We start from the raw sequence: 16,014 nt of genomic DNA, 5'->3' as shown, positions 1-16,014 counted from the left end.
CTTTTGGTTAGCAGCCGTAGCTCTTAACCACTACACCACCAGGGTTTTTGGTATCAGAGTCATAATGACCCTATAAGACAGAGCAGAACTGCCGGAAAGTGTTTCCAAAGAGTGGCTGGTAGATTCAAACTGCTGACCTTTTGGTTAGTAGCCAAATGCTTAACCACTGCACCACCAGGGCCCCCACCAGGGCACTACTCGGCTTAAAAGACCCTCAGCTGTAGCACTCACTCTTAAAGCCCTGCGCAGCCATTTAAATGTCTGGGTGCTTGAGGCCACCATGCTGGAGAAGCTGCTTGCAGGCTCTCCAGTACAGCCCCTGCTGAACTCTGTCCCAGCCACCCCTTCCAAGGCACCAGACTTGGATAAAGCTGTCTTGAATGCTCCAAATTAGCCCACTGTGCAGCTGAGTATCACCAGGTGATTTCACCCATGTCTAGGGAAAGCAAAGAATTCCCCAAGATGTAGCGGTCTGCTTCTGTAGAGATTTAGAGCCTTGGAAATCCTATAGGGTCACTATGAGGCGGAATCAACTCTATGGCAGTGTTTTTTGTAGAAAACCCATTAAGAAGAACCATTGCCATTGAGTTAATTCTCACTCGACCCTATAGGACAGAGTAGAACTGCCCCATAGGGCTTCCAAGGCTGTAAATCTTTATGAAAGCAGGCTGCCGCATGTTTCTCCCACAGAGCGCTTAGTAGGTTAGAACCACTGAACTTTCAGTTAGTAGCCACATGCTTAACCACTGTGTCACCAGGGCTCCCACTGAGCCTTGCCCAAATCCCTGGCCCACAAAATTGTTGTATGTAATAAAGTAGCTGCTATTTTAATCCACTACGTTTTGAGGTACCAGTATGCAGTAATGGTTGACTGAAACATTCTAACATGTCTTCACGTGAACAAACATACAAATCCTGCCTGCGTCCCCCACGTGGATCCTTGACAGTGCAGTGTGACCCTTAAGTTAAAAAAAAAAAATCTATCCCTCTGGGCATCGTCCCTTCTTTAGGTAGACCTATTTACCGCCTACGCAGCAGAATTGATTTTTTGGCCGGAAATTTCATTATGTCCAGGACCACCACCTGGGTAAAATTAGGTAAGTTGCTTAAGGTCTGTTTCTACGAAAACATTTTTACTAATAAGCAGAGACCCTGTTTATTCATTGTGCAGATTTCATAAGTACATCCCCTTAAATGAAATTACAAGAAAACTTAAATGAATGAAGAGAGGAAATGAAAAGACATAGTCCCCTGATCAATTTTCCGTGTCACCTATCTTATTAACTTTTTTTTCATTTTTATTTCCAGGGACTGTTTCCATCAATCTTGATAGAATTAAACATCATAGAACAAAGTAAAAGTGATCAAAGCTAATACGGGAACATAAAGGACAGCTTATTTCAAGGAATTTGATTCCTGGAAATCAAGTGAAGTGAAATGGGAAATCAAATTGAGGGAAGCTCCAGCAGCTCTCCCGGCTGCCCTTCTTGCTCCGGGCCTAGGTGGGCAGGCAGGCTTAGGAGCCGGCTAGGTAAGCGGCTGCCAGCCCGAGCAGAACAACCGTGCCGTATGTATTTTTCTGAACAGATTCAATCATTCTGGTAATTTCATAAGTTACCTGCTGAGCAATGTGATAGGCAGACAAATTGATTTACCTTTGCATTTTAAAGCCATGGATTTGAGGAAATACAATATGCTGCAATGCTTAAGGTTGTCTAATCACACGGAGAGCGAGCGGGAACCACGTGAAAGGAAGGTTTTCCTGAATGCTAATCAGAGAATGTCTGTGAGCTTCCCCTGGAAGCAATTTTCTTCTCACCTTCAATAAAATCAAGCACAGTGACGCATTACAGATGTGGGACATTTTCATTAATGTGACTTCCCTGTATTGCCAGATCTGACTAAACTGTATGGGTGATTGTATAATTGGTGCATTTGTCTTCCTTAATAATTACAGCAACTTTAATTAAACAGTATATGGGGGAAATATAAAATAGATTAGGAGACACAGCTTACAGTTATGATTTCGAAGATTTAATTCACCTATGTGGTTTCTCGTGGTTTGCTTTTGTGCTAATTAGCACCTTAGCATTTTAAGTTAAACTGAAAAGTTCTCAAAATAAACACGTTTAGCACCCTACCCCCATTATGTATTTAAAAGGCAAGTATTTATTGAATATTTGAATAATTTAACTAATAAATAATAAAATGCTGGAAGGTCTAAAGGCAGCAGTAAGTGCACTTTACTCATTAAGAAAAAAAAAAGCTATTTGTATGTTGTACTTCCTAGGTGGAGAATCATACCACACACCAAGCACATGTAACAGAAAGCTTACATGCATAATGCATTTAATAGAGACACATATCAAAGAGGGGGTGCTGTATTTTCTCAATTGTAAGATAATTTTTCTGAATATTTTCATTACGCTGGAATCAAGATGCTTCTCATAATCAATGTATCTTATTTTCCTCTCTCCAGAATTGTTATTTAATCTGTGGTGCATCTTAAAACTGATTATTTCAAAGACCTGAATAAATGTGATTTTCCCTGTTCTCTGGTCTGGTCAAGCGATATCTAGAATACAGATGTCTACCAAAGTGCGTTCGGGGGATGACAGCAAAGAAGACCAAGGATTTGTGATGTTGAGCCTTTAAGGGAATTGGAAATGTTTGATGCTTAAAAAGAAGTGTTGAGTGATTTTGGATCAGGTCTTTGTTCCCCGTCTTGCATTTACAGCTTTCTTTAACTTCCACTCCTGGGTCTGGATCTGTCTTCTAGAATAACAAAAAATTAGCATAACCACTCTTCTGTGTTCCAGCCCTTTAAATGATTGAAATTCAACACACTGAACACGCTGTACTTATAGGGCACAGTAGCTGAGAGCAGATTCTAATGCCAGATAGGCCTGGAAGAGAAGTCCAGCTCTGCCTCTCGTCACTTGTATGACAATTGCACCTCTGTTCAAGCTCTTTGTGCTCCAGAGTGTTTATCTGCTAAATAAGGCCAATGGGAGCATTACATCATAGAGCTAAAGAATAAACGAAGTAAAATAGCACTGTTCCTGACATATACTAAACGTGTAATGAATGGTAGCTATTTTGTGTCCCTAGACATTTTATTAAGCTAAAAAGATAATAAAGTCTTGATACATGGTCATAATCTACTGAGAGGAACGAACACATAAATATCTATAAAACAAACACATAAATACTTGTAAGTGCTGTGAGAAGCGTTCCGTGAAATAAGAAGGAAGCATATCACTTAGTGACAACTGTTCTCTTCCTGTCTTCCCACGCACCCTCCATGTTCCAGGAAGAAATCAAGGAAACGGGCACCTCTACTAAGCAGAGATTTCTCCCTCAGTTGGACTGGTCAAGGATCTGGGTGACCGCCTGCCAGTGATTCAGGATTGGGAAACAGGACATATAGCATTTTTATGTGTTCCTTGTAAATCCTCGTTACACAAGATGATTCAAGACAGTAAAAGAAAAACAAACCATGGACAAATTTTTGAGGGCACATTGCTTTGTACAATGCTGATTTAAAAATCGCAATAGCATAATGATGGGTATAGGAAGTGAGGCTTTGTTTGATTCGGCACTTCCCCACCTTCACCCATAATTTGGTAGAGGGTGTGAATTCTATTTATACTCTATTGGGCCGAGACTAAGAGGAGGTAATCAAAACGACTAGGGCACAAAATTTAAGGAGGCACTTACTGTCTGGGTCATGTAAGGGCAGTGTCAGCATCTGAGAGTCAGTGCCTCCTTAAGCTGTATGCCCCAGGCGCCTGTGTGCCTAGCCCTAGTCCCTTGCAGAATTGGCTTTTGGCATTTTTGTTGCCTGTAAGCCTATTTGCAAATACAGCATTGTAAGATTTATGAAATACTTCAATAAATAACTCTTTCCAAAGATGATGCTCAGCTGTGGAATCAGAAAAAAAAAAGAAAAGAAACCTAAAATGTAAGAGTGCTTTCTATTAAATATACCTTCTTTTGTAAATTATTCTTGTATAAATTACATGCCTCAGGTTTGAAAGTTTCACATTGAAGTAAAAGGTCGAATTAAGTTTAAAAGCTGCTGAAAACTAAATGTAAAGAGAGAGAACATGACAATGAAAATAGAGACAGAAGTCTGTGCTGGTAAGACAGAGGAAGAGCATTTAGTGAAGAGTCAAGAGATTTTATTTTTATTTATGTAAGCTGAGAAACCGAGTTTTTTGAAATTGGGCACAGATTTACGATAATTGCTCTTGAGAAAGATGAGTCAAAGATAATTCTGTGTACATGGGGTTGGGTTAGGCCCAAAGTGAAGGTGAGGAAAAGGGAAATGATAAAGAGAGCAGCCTCTGAGTCCCCCAAGTCCGGGGTGAGGCAGGCTTCTACATTTACAAGCCATGTGGATATTTGGAAGAAAGACATTCCAAAAAGAGTGAGCTGCATGTTCAAGTCCCAAGGAAGTATTTTGCAGACATGTAGGGAGTATACCGCAGGATCCATTGAGGCAGGAGGAAAAACTCAGAGAAGGCATCGGGGAGAAACCACACAAGTTCGTAGACCAGTGTGGAAGGATTATGGTTTTTATTCGAATGAAGAGGAAAGACACAGGAGTGGCCTGAGGTGGCTAATAGGTCTTAATACGTTATTGTGTTTGAGTTAGACGGTAATGGTTGTAGGCAAAGACAGAAGTGAGGAGATTAGGCAAGAGGCTATTGCAGTAATCCAGAAATGGTTAGGCAAAAATGGCAGAAGACACAGAGAGCGAGAAGTGATAAGATTTTGGCTCTATTTTGGAGTTAGAATCATCAGAATTTTCTGGTAGATAGATTATGGTATGTTGAACAAAGAAGAGAGACAAGAATGATTGCAAAGCTTTTGGCCTGAACCTCTGAGAAGGTGGACTTGCCATTTGCTGAGATGGAGGATCTATGAGGGCAGCAGCAGGCTTAGGGACCAAAAAAAAAAGGCATCCTGTTTTGCTCCTGTTGAGTTTAGGGTGCCTAAAAGGCATTTGGGAGTCCTGGTAGTGCAGTGGAAACCCTGGTGGTGTAGTGGTTAAGTGCTATGGCTGCTAACCAAAGGGTCAGCAGTTTGAACCCGCCAGGCGCTCCTTGGAAACTCTATGGGGCAGTTCTACTCTGTTCTATAGGGTCTCTATGAGTCGGAATCGACTCGACGGCACTGGATTTGGTTTGCTGGTTTGGGTAGCGTAGTGGATAAGAACTACAGCTGCTAACAAAAAGGTCCGCACTTCGAATCCACCAGCCACTCCTTGGAAGCCCTATGAGGCAGTTCTACTTTGTACTATAGGGTTGCTATAAGTTGGAATCGACTCTGTGGCAATGAGTTTGATTCTGTTTTTTTAAAAGGCATCTGAGTGGAGAGATAAAGTAGTCAATTGGATCATATTTGCTATTATTCTCATTAGTCACTTAGGCATGAGATGAAGAAAGCCTAAAAACCACTAAAAAACCCACTGCCATCGAGTCGATTAGGCCAGCATATTTGTAACTGAAAGTAGAAAGCAAAGTAGGAAGAATCATGACTTAAGGTGTATGGGACCAAAATGGTGGAAGAATGATGGGCCATGGAAAATTATGAGAGTCTGGAAAAGAATATCTATCTGGAATGTGAGTTTGTTGAGATGATAAACTTCATTTTTGGTTGTCTTGGGTTTAGGGTAGGGGTGGGGAATCTGATGTGCGCTCTGTGAGGCAGGAACAATATTTTTTTCATCTTGGTTTCTGTATCTCTCAGATCTACAGTTGTTGACCCAGTGTAGGCGATTCTTCATTCACATTTATTGAATTGGACTTATCCACATGAAAATAAGTTATCCTGGGAGGAAAGCAGCATATGGAGCTGACGAACTTGTAAGACACTTGGCTAGAGCTTCAGATTTCTGTGTCAGACACAAACAGGTGGGACTTGGAACCTTGTGAGAGAATGTCAATGCTCTGAGGGGGTTGACATCGAGATTGCTAGGAAAGAGACAAGTGTAAGCGAGGAACAGATGAAGCTAATTCTTCAAAAATGAAAAGCTCAGGCAGGCACAGTGAGTCAAGTTCCAAGGAGTCTGCTTTTCTAAATTTCTTTGTTTTTAATCAGAACAGCCAAGCGATTCCCTGTGTTTGTTGCAACTATCAATGGCAATTTTATTAACTGGTTCGTCAGAGTAGATCAAGCACTGGAAGTTATTTTTGGTAGCTGTGGTGACAGCTGCCAAGTGTGGAGACCCTGTGTTAGGGAACACAATTAGGTTAGTGATAGCTAATAGATGGAACTATTTGCTACCTAGAACTTTATCCGAGAGTTGTTGCATTACTAATTCTCAACTTTATGTTGGTGAGCTGTGATTATGGTGAATTTCACTTAAGCCATAATTTTAAATACCTAGCCAAAAGATCTTATGTCAAGTCATTTTTTTTTTTTTAATCCATTCAATTCCTTAAAGGCTCAAGTTTCGAAAGAACACCTAAAGGCAAATGGCCTGAGTGGGTCACCCCAACTCCATGGGCCCAGAGATCTGGACTCTAGGAGAATTAAAAATGTTTCTTATTTCTACCCTTTTGATCATGATTTTGCTATAGAATCTTCAATCACAAATGTTCAATAGTGGTAGCTGGGCCTGTAAGGAACTGTTTTCCTAAAGTCACCTTCATGTCAAACAACAGCCTAGTAAGCAGCTTAGCGGAAATGGTGTTGCCTTGGGCATTGGGCTTCTTTAGAGAATTATCTATGAGCAGCCAGTTTCCAGGAACAGGAACCCCAGGGTCTGACTGGAAAGTGCATGGCTGGTCCTTAGTGACTGTTTCTACAACCAAATGACCCTGGAAACCTGCAAGCATTTTGATGCTATTTCCTGAGAAATTAACGTGACAAGCACCTATGTCTGTTTTCACTATCCCCCCTTCAGAGCCCTTTCTGGATACATTTGTGTTGATGCTGCCCAATTGGAAGCATGTCTACTCATAATAAATATATTTTGTTACACTAATTTTTGATGTTTCTCTGGTCATTTAGGCTTTTGACACCTCCTAAACCATGGGGAAATAAATTTCTGTTTGTTAAAGCCCCTCCCCACACACAAATGTGTTCACGTTACAGTGTCATTTATTTATTGTTTTAAAACTCTGTACTTTAATTGGAAACCCTGGTGCGTATTGGTTAAGAGCCACCTTGCTAACCAAAATGTTAGCAGTTTGAATCCTCCAGGCACTCCTTGAAAATGCTATGGGACAGTTCTACTCTGTCCTTTAGGGTCTCTATGAGTCGGAATCAACTCGACATCAACAGGTTTGGATTTTTGGTTTTTGGTACTTTGTCGGCAACCATTATTTATTATGTAATGACAATGCACCTCAGCATCGCCCTCCCAATTTCTTTGTTTTTAGCAAGGCTGGCATTAATTTCTTTGTTTTAGCAAGGCTGGCATTAATCCAAAAAACACAAAATAATAAATGTTGGAGAGGCTGCGGAGAGATTGGAACTCTCATACACTGCTGGTGGGAATGTAAAATGGTACAACCACTTTGGAAATCCATCTGGCGTTATCTTAAACAGTTAGAAATAGAACTACCATACAACCCAGAAATCCCACTCCTAGGAATATACCCTAGAGATACAAGAGCCTTCATACAAACAGATATATGCACAGCCATGTTTATTGCAGCTCTGTTTACAATAGCAAAAAGTTGGAAGCAACCAAGGTGTCCATCTACGGATGAATGGGTAAATAAATTGTGGTATATCCACACAATGGAATACTACGCATTGATAAAGAACAGTGACGAATCTCTGAAACATTTCATAACATGCAGGAACCTGGAAGGCATTATGCTGAGCGAAATTAGTCAGAGGCAAAAGGACAAATATTGTATAAGACCACTATTATAAGATCAGAGAAATAGTAAACCTGAGAAGAACACATACTTTTGTGGTTACGAGGGGGGGAGGGAGGGAGGGTGGAAGAGGGTTTTTTATTGATTAATCAGTAGATAAGAACTGCTTTAGGTGAAGGGAAAGACAACACTCAATACATGGAAGGTCAGCTCAATTGGACTGGACCAAAAGCAAAGAAGTTTCCGGGATAAAATGAATGCTTCAAAGATCAGCGGAGCAAGTGCGGGGGTCTGGGGAACATGGTTTGCGGGGACTTCTAAGTCAATTGGCAAAATAATTCTATTATGAAATCATTCTGCATCCCACTTTGAAATGTGGCGTCTGGGGTCTTAAATGCTAACAAAGGGGCCATCTAAGATGCATCAATAGGTCTCAACCCACCTGGAGCAAAGGAAAATGAAGAACACCAAGGCCACACGACAACTAAGAGCCCAAGAGACAGAAAGGGCCACATGAACCAGAGACCTACATCATCCTGAGACCAGAAGAACTAGTTGGTGCCCGGCCACAATCGATGACTGCCCTGACGAGGAGCACAGCAGAGGACCCCTGAGGGAGCAGGAGATCAGTGGGATGCAGACCCCAAATTCTCATAAAAAGACCAAACTTAATGGTCTGACTGAGACTGGAGGAATCCCGGCGGCCATGCTCCCCAGACCTTCAGTTGACACAGGACAGGAACCATCCCCGAAGACAACTCATCAGACATGAAAGGGACTGGTCAGCGGGTGGGAGAGAGACGCTGATGAAGAGTGAGCTAATTATATCAGGTGGACACTTGAGATTGTGTTGGCAACTCTTGTCTGGAGGGGGGATGGGAGGATAGAGAGAGAGGGAAGCTGGCAAAATTGTCAAGAAAGGAGAGACTGAAAGGGCTGACTCAAGAGGGGGAGAGCAAGTGGGAGTAGGGAGTGAGGTGTATGTAAACTTATATGTGACAGACTGATTGGATTTGTAAACGTTCACTTGAAGCTTAATAAAAGTTATTAAAAAAAAGTTACGGTGAGGATAATAATATAAAACAAGGTTATGTGAAAGGATTAGTCCAGTAGGTGCTCAGTAATGTCAGTCTCCTCCCCTTCCTACTTGCCAAGGGGTTATGCCTGTGGTTGTCTCAACAAGTCACTGCTCAACTCTCAAACTGTAGGCTCTAAGCTTATTGTCTCCCTTTTCTATTTCTTTAAAATGATACGGTATTCTCTGTCTTATTTCCCTCTGTCCAGAACAACCTCCACCCTTCTTCACCTGGTTAATTTCGTGTTCATCCTCCAAGTCTCGGTTTACGTGCTTCTTCCTCCCAGAAAGTTTCCTTATTCTTCAAACGGGGACTACCCACCCTCCTATCTACTCCAAGAGATCTTGTACTTTCCCAATTTTTGTACTCAGTTCTTTGTCTTATTATTTGTTAGAATTTCTTACTATATAGTTAGCTTCACTAGAGAAAAAAATCATTTCTGTTTTGTTCATTATTTTATCCCAAGGTCTAACATGTTATTAGTTATTCTATACTTATTGAATGAATGAACGACTACTGACACTGGTGGAAGATGTAAAAATACAAGATGTGATTCTGCCCATAAAAAACTTACAACGTTTTGGTGAAACACATACAAACAAGAAATGATTAGATGACAATACAAGACTGTATATAACTAATTGTCTGTATGATGTTATTTATTTTTTTTACTACAACATAAACTCAGGAAATGCAGAAACCAAGCACATTTTGTCCAACAATGTGTGTACAAGCCTGGTGTATAGTGATAAACATACGTAATTAGTTAAAAATTCTGATCAAAATCATGGAAAAGGAAGAGTGGTGAGAGGAATTTGGGCATTGAGAGAGATGGTAAAGAACTGGGTTTGTAGATTTGAATCATACAAGAGTAGAAGCAACTTTGCAAAGATAACATGGATTTACTGAGGCTGAATCTTAGCACCTGCTGGAAAATTTCTTCTTAATTCATAGACAAGACGGGACCACTGTTGTCTATTAAGGAAGGGAGGGGCATAAGCCAAGTATTTACATTTCATGATAATAATATTGCTTTAGTATTATGTATTATTTCACAATTTATGTAGTGCTTCAATATGTTGTTCATTGCCTTTGAGTCAGCTGTGACTGGTGGTGACCCTAAGTAAAACAGAAGGAAATGCTGAAATCCTGCCCAATTCTGCGCCATCTTCATGATAATTGGTATTCTTGAGTCCATTGTGGCAACTTCTTGATAATTGGTATACTCAAGTCCATTGTGGAAGCTTCATAATAATTGGTATTCTCAAGTCCATTGTGGCAGCCACTGTGTATGTTGAGTGCCTTTTAACCTAGGTCCTATATTGAACAGTATCCCGATGTGATTCATAGGTTTTTCACTGACTTATTTTTGAAAGCAGATCACCAGGTCCTTCTTCCTAGCCTGCCTTAGTCCAGAAGGTCCTCTGAAGCCTTTTCACCATGGGTGACCTTGCTGGTACTTGAAATACCAGTGGCATAGCTTCCAGCACCATAGGAATAATCAAGTGGCCACAGCACATCAAACTGACAGATGGGTGGTGGACTTCAGTAAACACTGTCTAATTTAATCCTCACAACATTCTCAACAGGATAAGCCTAATTACTTCCATCCTATAAATGAGCAAACAGAGACTCAGTCATGAGAACCATGGGTAATTCAACCCAGGGAAAACAATATTCTACAGGCTTGGATCCCATTTTTCATTTTTGTATCATTCCCTGGTCTTTTTTGTTATTATTATTATACATTTTAATGGAGAAAAAAAACCTGATAAAATTATGTATATAAGGCCCATAATAGTACTGCCATATATCTGAAATGGGTTATGGAAATAGTCACGTTATACACACCACGCTTGGGAAAATTTCCACTTGGGTGAGTGCACAACACACACACACACTCACAGACTTGCTGAAACAGATGAAGGAAGCAATTGAGTGCACACAAGTCTAGTCCTTGTAAACTACACTAGAAAGATCTAGATGGGAGCACCAGTCCTGTGGTAGTGATGAAGCCACTGTGAACATGGATGTCAGTTCTTACTAGAAATTTTCAGAATTTGGACATAGAAATCTGAAGAGTGAGGCAAAAACGAAAGCATGAAGTAATTCTGTTTATCATGTAAAGGGCATCCACATCAAGATCACATTTCCCATAAGCTTTGTCAGTCACCACAAGATTCTTCCTTGGGCTTTTACATCCAATGGCTCCTCAAGCTGGAGTCTCTCCTTTGTGCAGATCACCTGGAATTCCTAGCGAAAGCTGAAGCTTGTGGTACAGCCCATGGAAAGGAAGTAAGTGCCAAGAGCATCTCCTATGAGCCAGTTCTGCTCATAGATGCATGTACCCTAGCTGTCAAAGAGGTGGCACCCGGCTGTCTTCTCCTCATATGAATGATCTTAGGGGAAAAGAGATTTTTGTTTTCAACAAATATGATAAAGTGGAAGAGTGACTTGTATTTCTTCAGGCTATGCCAGTGCAGCAGAAGACAAAACAAAACAAAATGATTATCGGGTATACTTTCTAACACAAAAGAGTACAAAACAATGCTAGGTGGATATTTTTCAATAAGCCTTTAAAATTAGACAAAGTACCTTTATTCACACAATCAATGTATTTCAGTCTTCCTGTAGAGTTTTTAATTAGATCCTCTGGCTGCAGGGTTTGCAGTATCTCTAAGAAGCTGTTTGGATTTAAAAATCAAGAAATCTGTAATAGAAATAATTACATGAAAATACATTAACATGGATTATCTTTTAGCAAAACCAAAGTAACAAGATATTTAATTTTATATAAAATGAAAGGAAGTAATTACGATGCAGACAGTTTCTCATCATTTTAACGTGAGGATATTCAAATAATAAACTACAGCATAAGAATCAGGAACATAATTTTTTAAAATGTCACTGGAAAACATTCGATAAGGCCAGAAGCTCTGGTGTCATTCTTCTGCACCACGTGACTTATGCAGCATCATAGCTGCCTGCACCCCCACCCAAAAGAACAAGCCTCTGCCCAGTGGTCCAGTTTACACAAAGGTTCTAGATAATTTTTTCACATCTGTTTTGAAGAAAAGCCCCAGAGACAGAAAAAGATGGGAAAAATTAACAAAAAGAGACAGGGTGCAAATAAAAAAAAAAAAAAGTGGAAAAATATATAGCCCCTAGGTGACACTCTTGCTCTACATTTCATGGCTGCTTCGCTCTCAGAACCTGGAGCTGCAGGGCTTTTCTGCAGGGTTTAGAGGTTTTTTTGTCCGCTGAGCATAATGCTGGAATTATGTATATTTTTAAACTACGCAACCCTGTCCAACAAGATTAGGAGAGAGAAACCTATTTTGTTCTTTTTAACAATGGAATGGGCTTCAATAATGAACACCCAAAAGTCTGTTTATTTTGATGTAACTGGGGTGTGTGGCAAGGACAGGCATGCAGTAAATTTTTGCTGTTTGCATATTAAGAAATAAAACTTTTCCCCTTTATTTGGTTATTGAAATGAGTCCTTGAGAAAGAAATCTTTCTTTGATTGATGAAATTCAAACCAAATTAAGTATCTCAAGGCATTTTGGGTAAGTGGATGCTTAAGAGATATTTTTCATGCTCCCATCTCAAAGGATTCCAGCATATTTTAAGCAGGATTATGTATAATCAACCTTTAGAACCTAGGAAAAAAAATGCCTTTATTCTGTTTTTCTATATAACTCCCCGAATCAAAACAGGTAATTGCTCTTAATGGGTATTTCTTTCTCTTTTGTGAGACAATATAAAGGAAAGGAAATGTTGTTCACTCAGTATTTTGTGAAAGTAGAAGCTTACCAGAATTATCTGCAGGTAAAATGGATTGGTGAATATTAATTGGGCTAGAGTTACTATACAAATTTATATTGCTATGATTTCTTTTATAAATGCATTCTAAGTTACTTGGTTCATTACAACTCATACTATGCATACACTGTAAGCAAGCTATGGAATTATATGGTCACAAACCCACCTTTCAGTCCAGGATATGGTGACATCCAGAGCCCCTCTTGCCCACGGCGCCACGCAGTGTTCACTGGGTGACAGTTCTTCTCCCCTCGTGGCTGGGGTGGGTATTATGCTGGGTAGTGTGGGTTATGCCGTGGTTACATATAACTCCAAAATTACAGCGTTGTCTGTGGCGTAAACTCCGCATCTCCCCTACTGAGGAGGGACCCTGCTCATGGAGATTTTCACACCTGCAACATGGTGGTTCACCATCCCTGGTGCTATCTCACATGGTCACTGGTGCATCAACTGTTCAAGGTTTTTACCTAGAACTGACACACCTGGTTGCCATTTACATTTCCTTGGCTGAAGCAAGTCACACGGCCAAGCCTAACCTCAAAGGAGCGGGAAAGTGCAATTCTACTGTTTTCAGATGAAGGCAAACCCAAAATGCTGGTAACTTAAACAACAGAATAAAACCCAGGCATCACAAACAGTTGTCTCCTTTCCTTTGGCAGCATGGAAGCGGTAGGGATGCCTTCTCATCCCTCTCTTAGATACCACACCTAAGTCTGCAAAGAGAGTTAGAATGTCAATAGTCAGGTGCTGCCCAAGGTGGCGATGACGATGGTGGTGACTCTACCAGGCAATGCCTTTGTGGCTTCTCTCTGTTGAATAATCCCTGCAAGTCCCTGCTGTTCTGCAGAGCCTTCAACAGCGTCAGGTTTAGGCAGTTCTCTTAAGCAGTGTCCAAGCTGCAAGAAGCAGTGCAATAGTGGGTAGCGAAATCGGTTCAGCGCATCTTCATCAACCTTGAAAACAGGTTGCATTCCATGTGGTAAGAGTGAGTACTGCTTTGTGAAACGTTGTTTTGTCTGCTCAGGGTCACCGTCTGACATGCATTCCTTACTGTGGATTGAGGTCAAAAAAGTTGAAAGCCGCTGCTCAGGCACGGCTCAGTGATACTTCATGCTGCTTTTGGAGTGTAACATGCAATACCTTCTCTGCTGAGCCTTCTAAAAATCTTAATCGTGTTACCCAATTCTGCCCATAAATAGCTTTCTTTTTTTTTGTCTAATAGGAAGTGCTGTCACAATTGCGTCAGGGAGGAGATCTATGTGACATTACCTGATGCCTCACTGGTAGCTTCCAACTCAATTTTGATTTTCTTTCTGACCCTGGAGAGTCACCTGGGAATTGTCCAACACAATAATAATAATAATAATAATAATAATAAATAATGATTTATTTAATGTTTACTATGTGTCAAGGGGAAACCTTGGTGGTGTAGTGGTTAAGTGCTATGGCTGCTAACCAAGAGGTCAGCAGTTTGAATCCACCAGGCGCTCCTTGGAAACTGTATGGGGCAGCTCTGCTCTGTTCTATAGGGTCGCTATGAGTCGGAATCAACTCAACTGCAGTGGGTTTTTTTTTTTTTAATGTGTCAAGCATCACGCTAAGTGTCTTATAGTAAATACTTGCCAGCATTATCCCATTTAATCTCCACAAGTCCTAGGAGGAAGACTGGCTACATAATTTTGGGGACTAGCGCAAAATGAGGGGCCCTTTGTTAAAAAATTGTTTAAAGATTTCAAGTGCGGGTTGTTCTAAGTGCTGGGCATTGTGTGACTGCACAGGTCACACACTCAGCCAGCCCTCATAGGAGGAATAAATGATGGCTTACAGATGTGGAAATGGAGCTGAGAAGCTTAAGCAACTTGTGTAAGATCACACATCTAAATTTGGTGAAGCCAAGGTCTGAATATGTCATAGATTGAATTGTGTTCCCCAGAACAGAGTCAACTCAGCTAGGCCGTGATTCCCAGTGTTGTGTCGTTGTCCTCCAGTTTGTGATGTGATATAACTATCCTATATGCTGTAAATCTTAACCTCTATGGTGTTAAGGAGCCAGGGCGAGGGGTAGTTATGTTAATGAGGCAAGATACAATCTATAGGATTAAGTTGTATCTTGAGTCAATCTCTTTTGAGGTATAAAAAAGAGAGAAGAGAGCAGAGAGAAGAGGGACCTCCTACCACCAAGCAAGAAGAGCCAGGAGCAGAGCACGTTCTTTGGACCTAGAGTCCCTGTACTGAAAAGTGCCTAGGCCAGGGGAAGATTGATGACAAGAACCTTCCACCAGAGCCAACAAGAGACAGAAACCCTTCCCCTGGAGCTGGCACCCTGAATTTAGACTTCTAGCCTCCTAGGCTGTGAGAGAATAAATTTGTTTGTTAAAGCTACCCACTTGAGGTATTTCTGTTATAACAGCACTGGATAGCTAAGACAGAATTTGGTACCAGGAGAGTGGGGTACTGCTCTAACAGATACCTAAAATGAGGAAGCAGTTTTGAAACTGCGAATGAGTAGAGGTTGGAAGAGTTTTAAGATGTCTGATAGTAAAAAGCTTAAATTGCCTTGGAGAGATTATTGGTGAAATTATGGACATCAAAGACAATTCTGATGAGAGCTCAGAAGGAAGTGAGTGAAGCTGTAACACCAGAGACGGTGCAGATGTTGAGAAGCAGTGGCATAGAAATGGCTGCAGCAGAACCAGAAGACTGGTGCACGAAGACACAGGAGCCAACCCATGGAGCAAGAGAGCTGAGTGTCTTCGAGTAGGAGGCTTCCTGGTGGAGTGGGGTGCCTCCAGGCATTTACTGGTGGAGATAGGCTTGCTGAGCCATGAAGGTGAGAGAGCTGAGCGCCTTCCACAAGAACCTTCCCCCAGGGCCAACAGAGAGAGAAAGTCTGGAACTGACCCCCTCAATTCAGACTTCTAGCCTCCTAGACTCTGAGAGAATAAACTTTTTTTTTTGTTAAAGCCATCTGCTTGTGGTATTTTTGTTATAGAGGCACTAAATAGCAAAGACAAGCATTTAACATTTTTCCAAGGTACATATACAAAGTGAATTCTGACAACGATCCCATATTTACAGAGATCTGGAGAAAATTATGACAGAGCCCTTTTTTTTGAGCTTGTCAGAGAAGATGTTCTCTCTCTCTAACTAGCTCCAAAAAGAGGGCTTTGTCATAATTTCTGATGCTGCAGACGACACAACCTGCTTGCTAAAGGTGAAGAAGACTTGAAGCACTTACTGATGAAGATCAAAGACTACAGCCTTCAGTATGG

The sequence above is a fragment of the Loxodonta africana genome, chromosome 12, assembly GCF_030014295.1.
Source record: "Loxodonta africana isolate mLoxAfr1 chromosome 12, mLoxAfr1.hap2, whole genome shotgun sequence".
Lineage (NCBI taxonomy): Eukaryota > Metazoa > Chordata > Mammalia > Proboscidea > Elephantidae > Loxodonta > Loxodonta africana.
The sequence above is the reverse complement of the archived record's forward strand: the minus strand, read 5'-3'. Positions refer to the sequence as shown.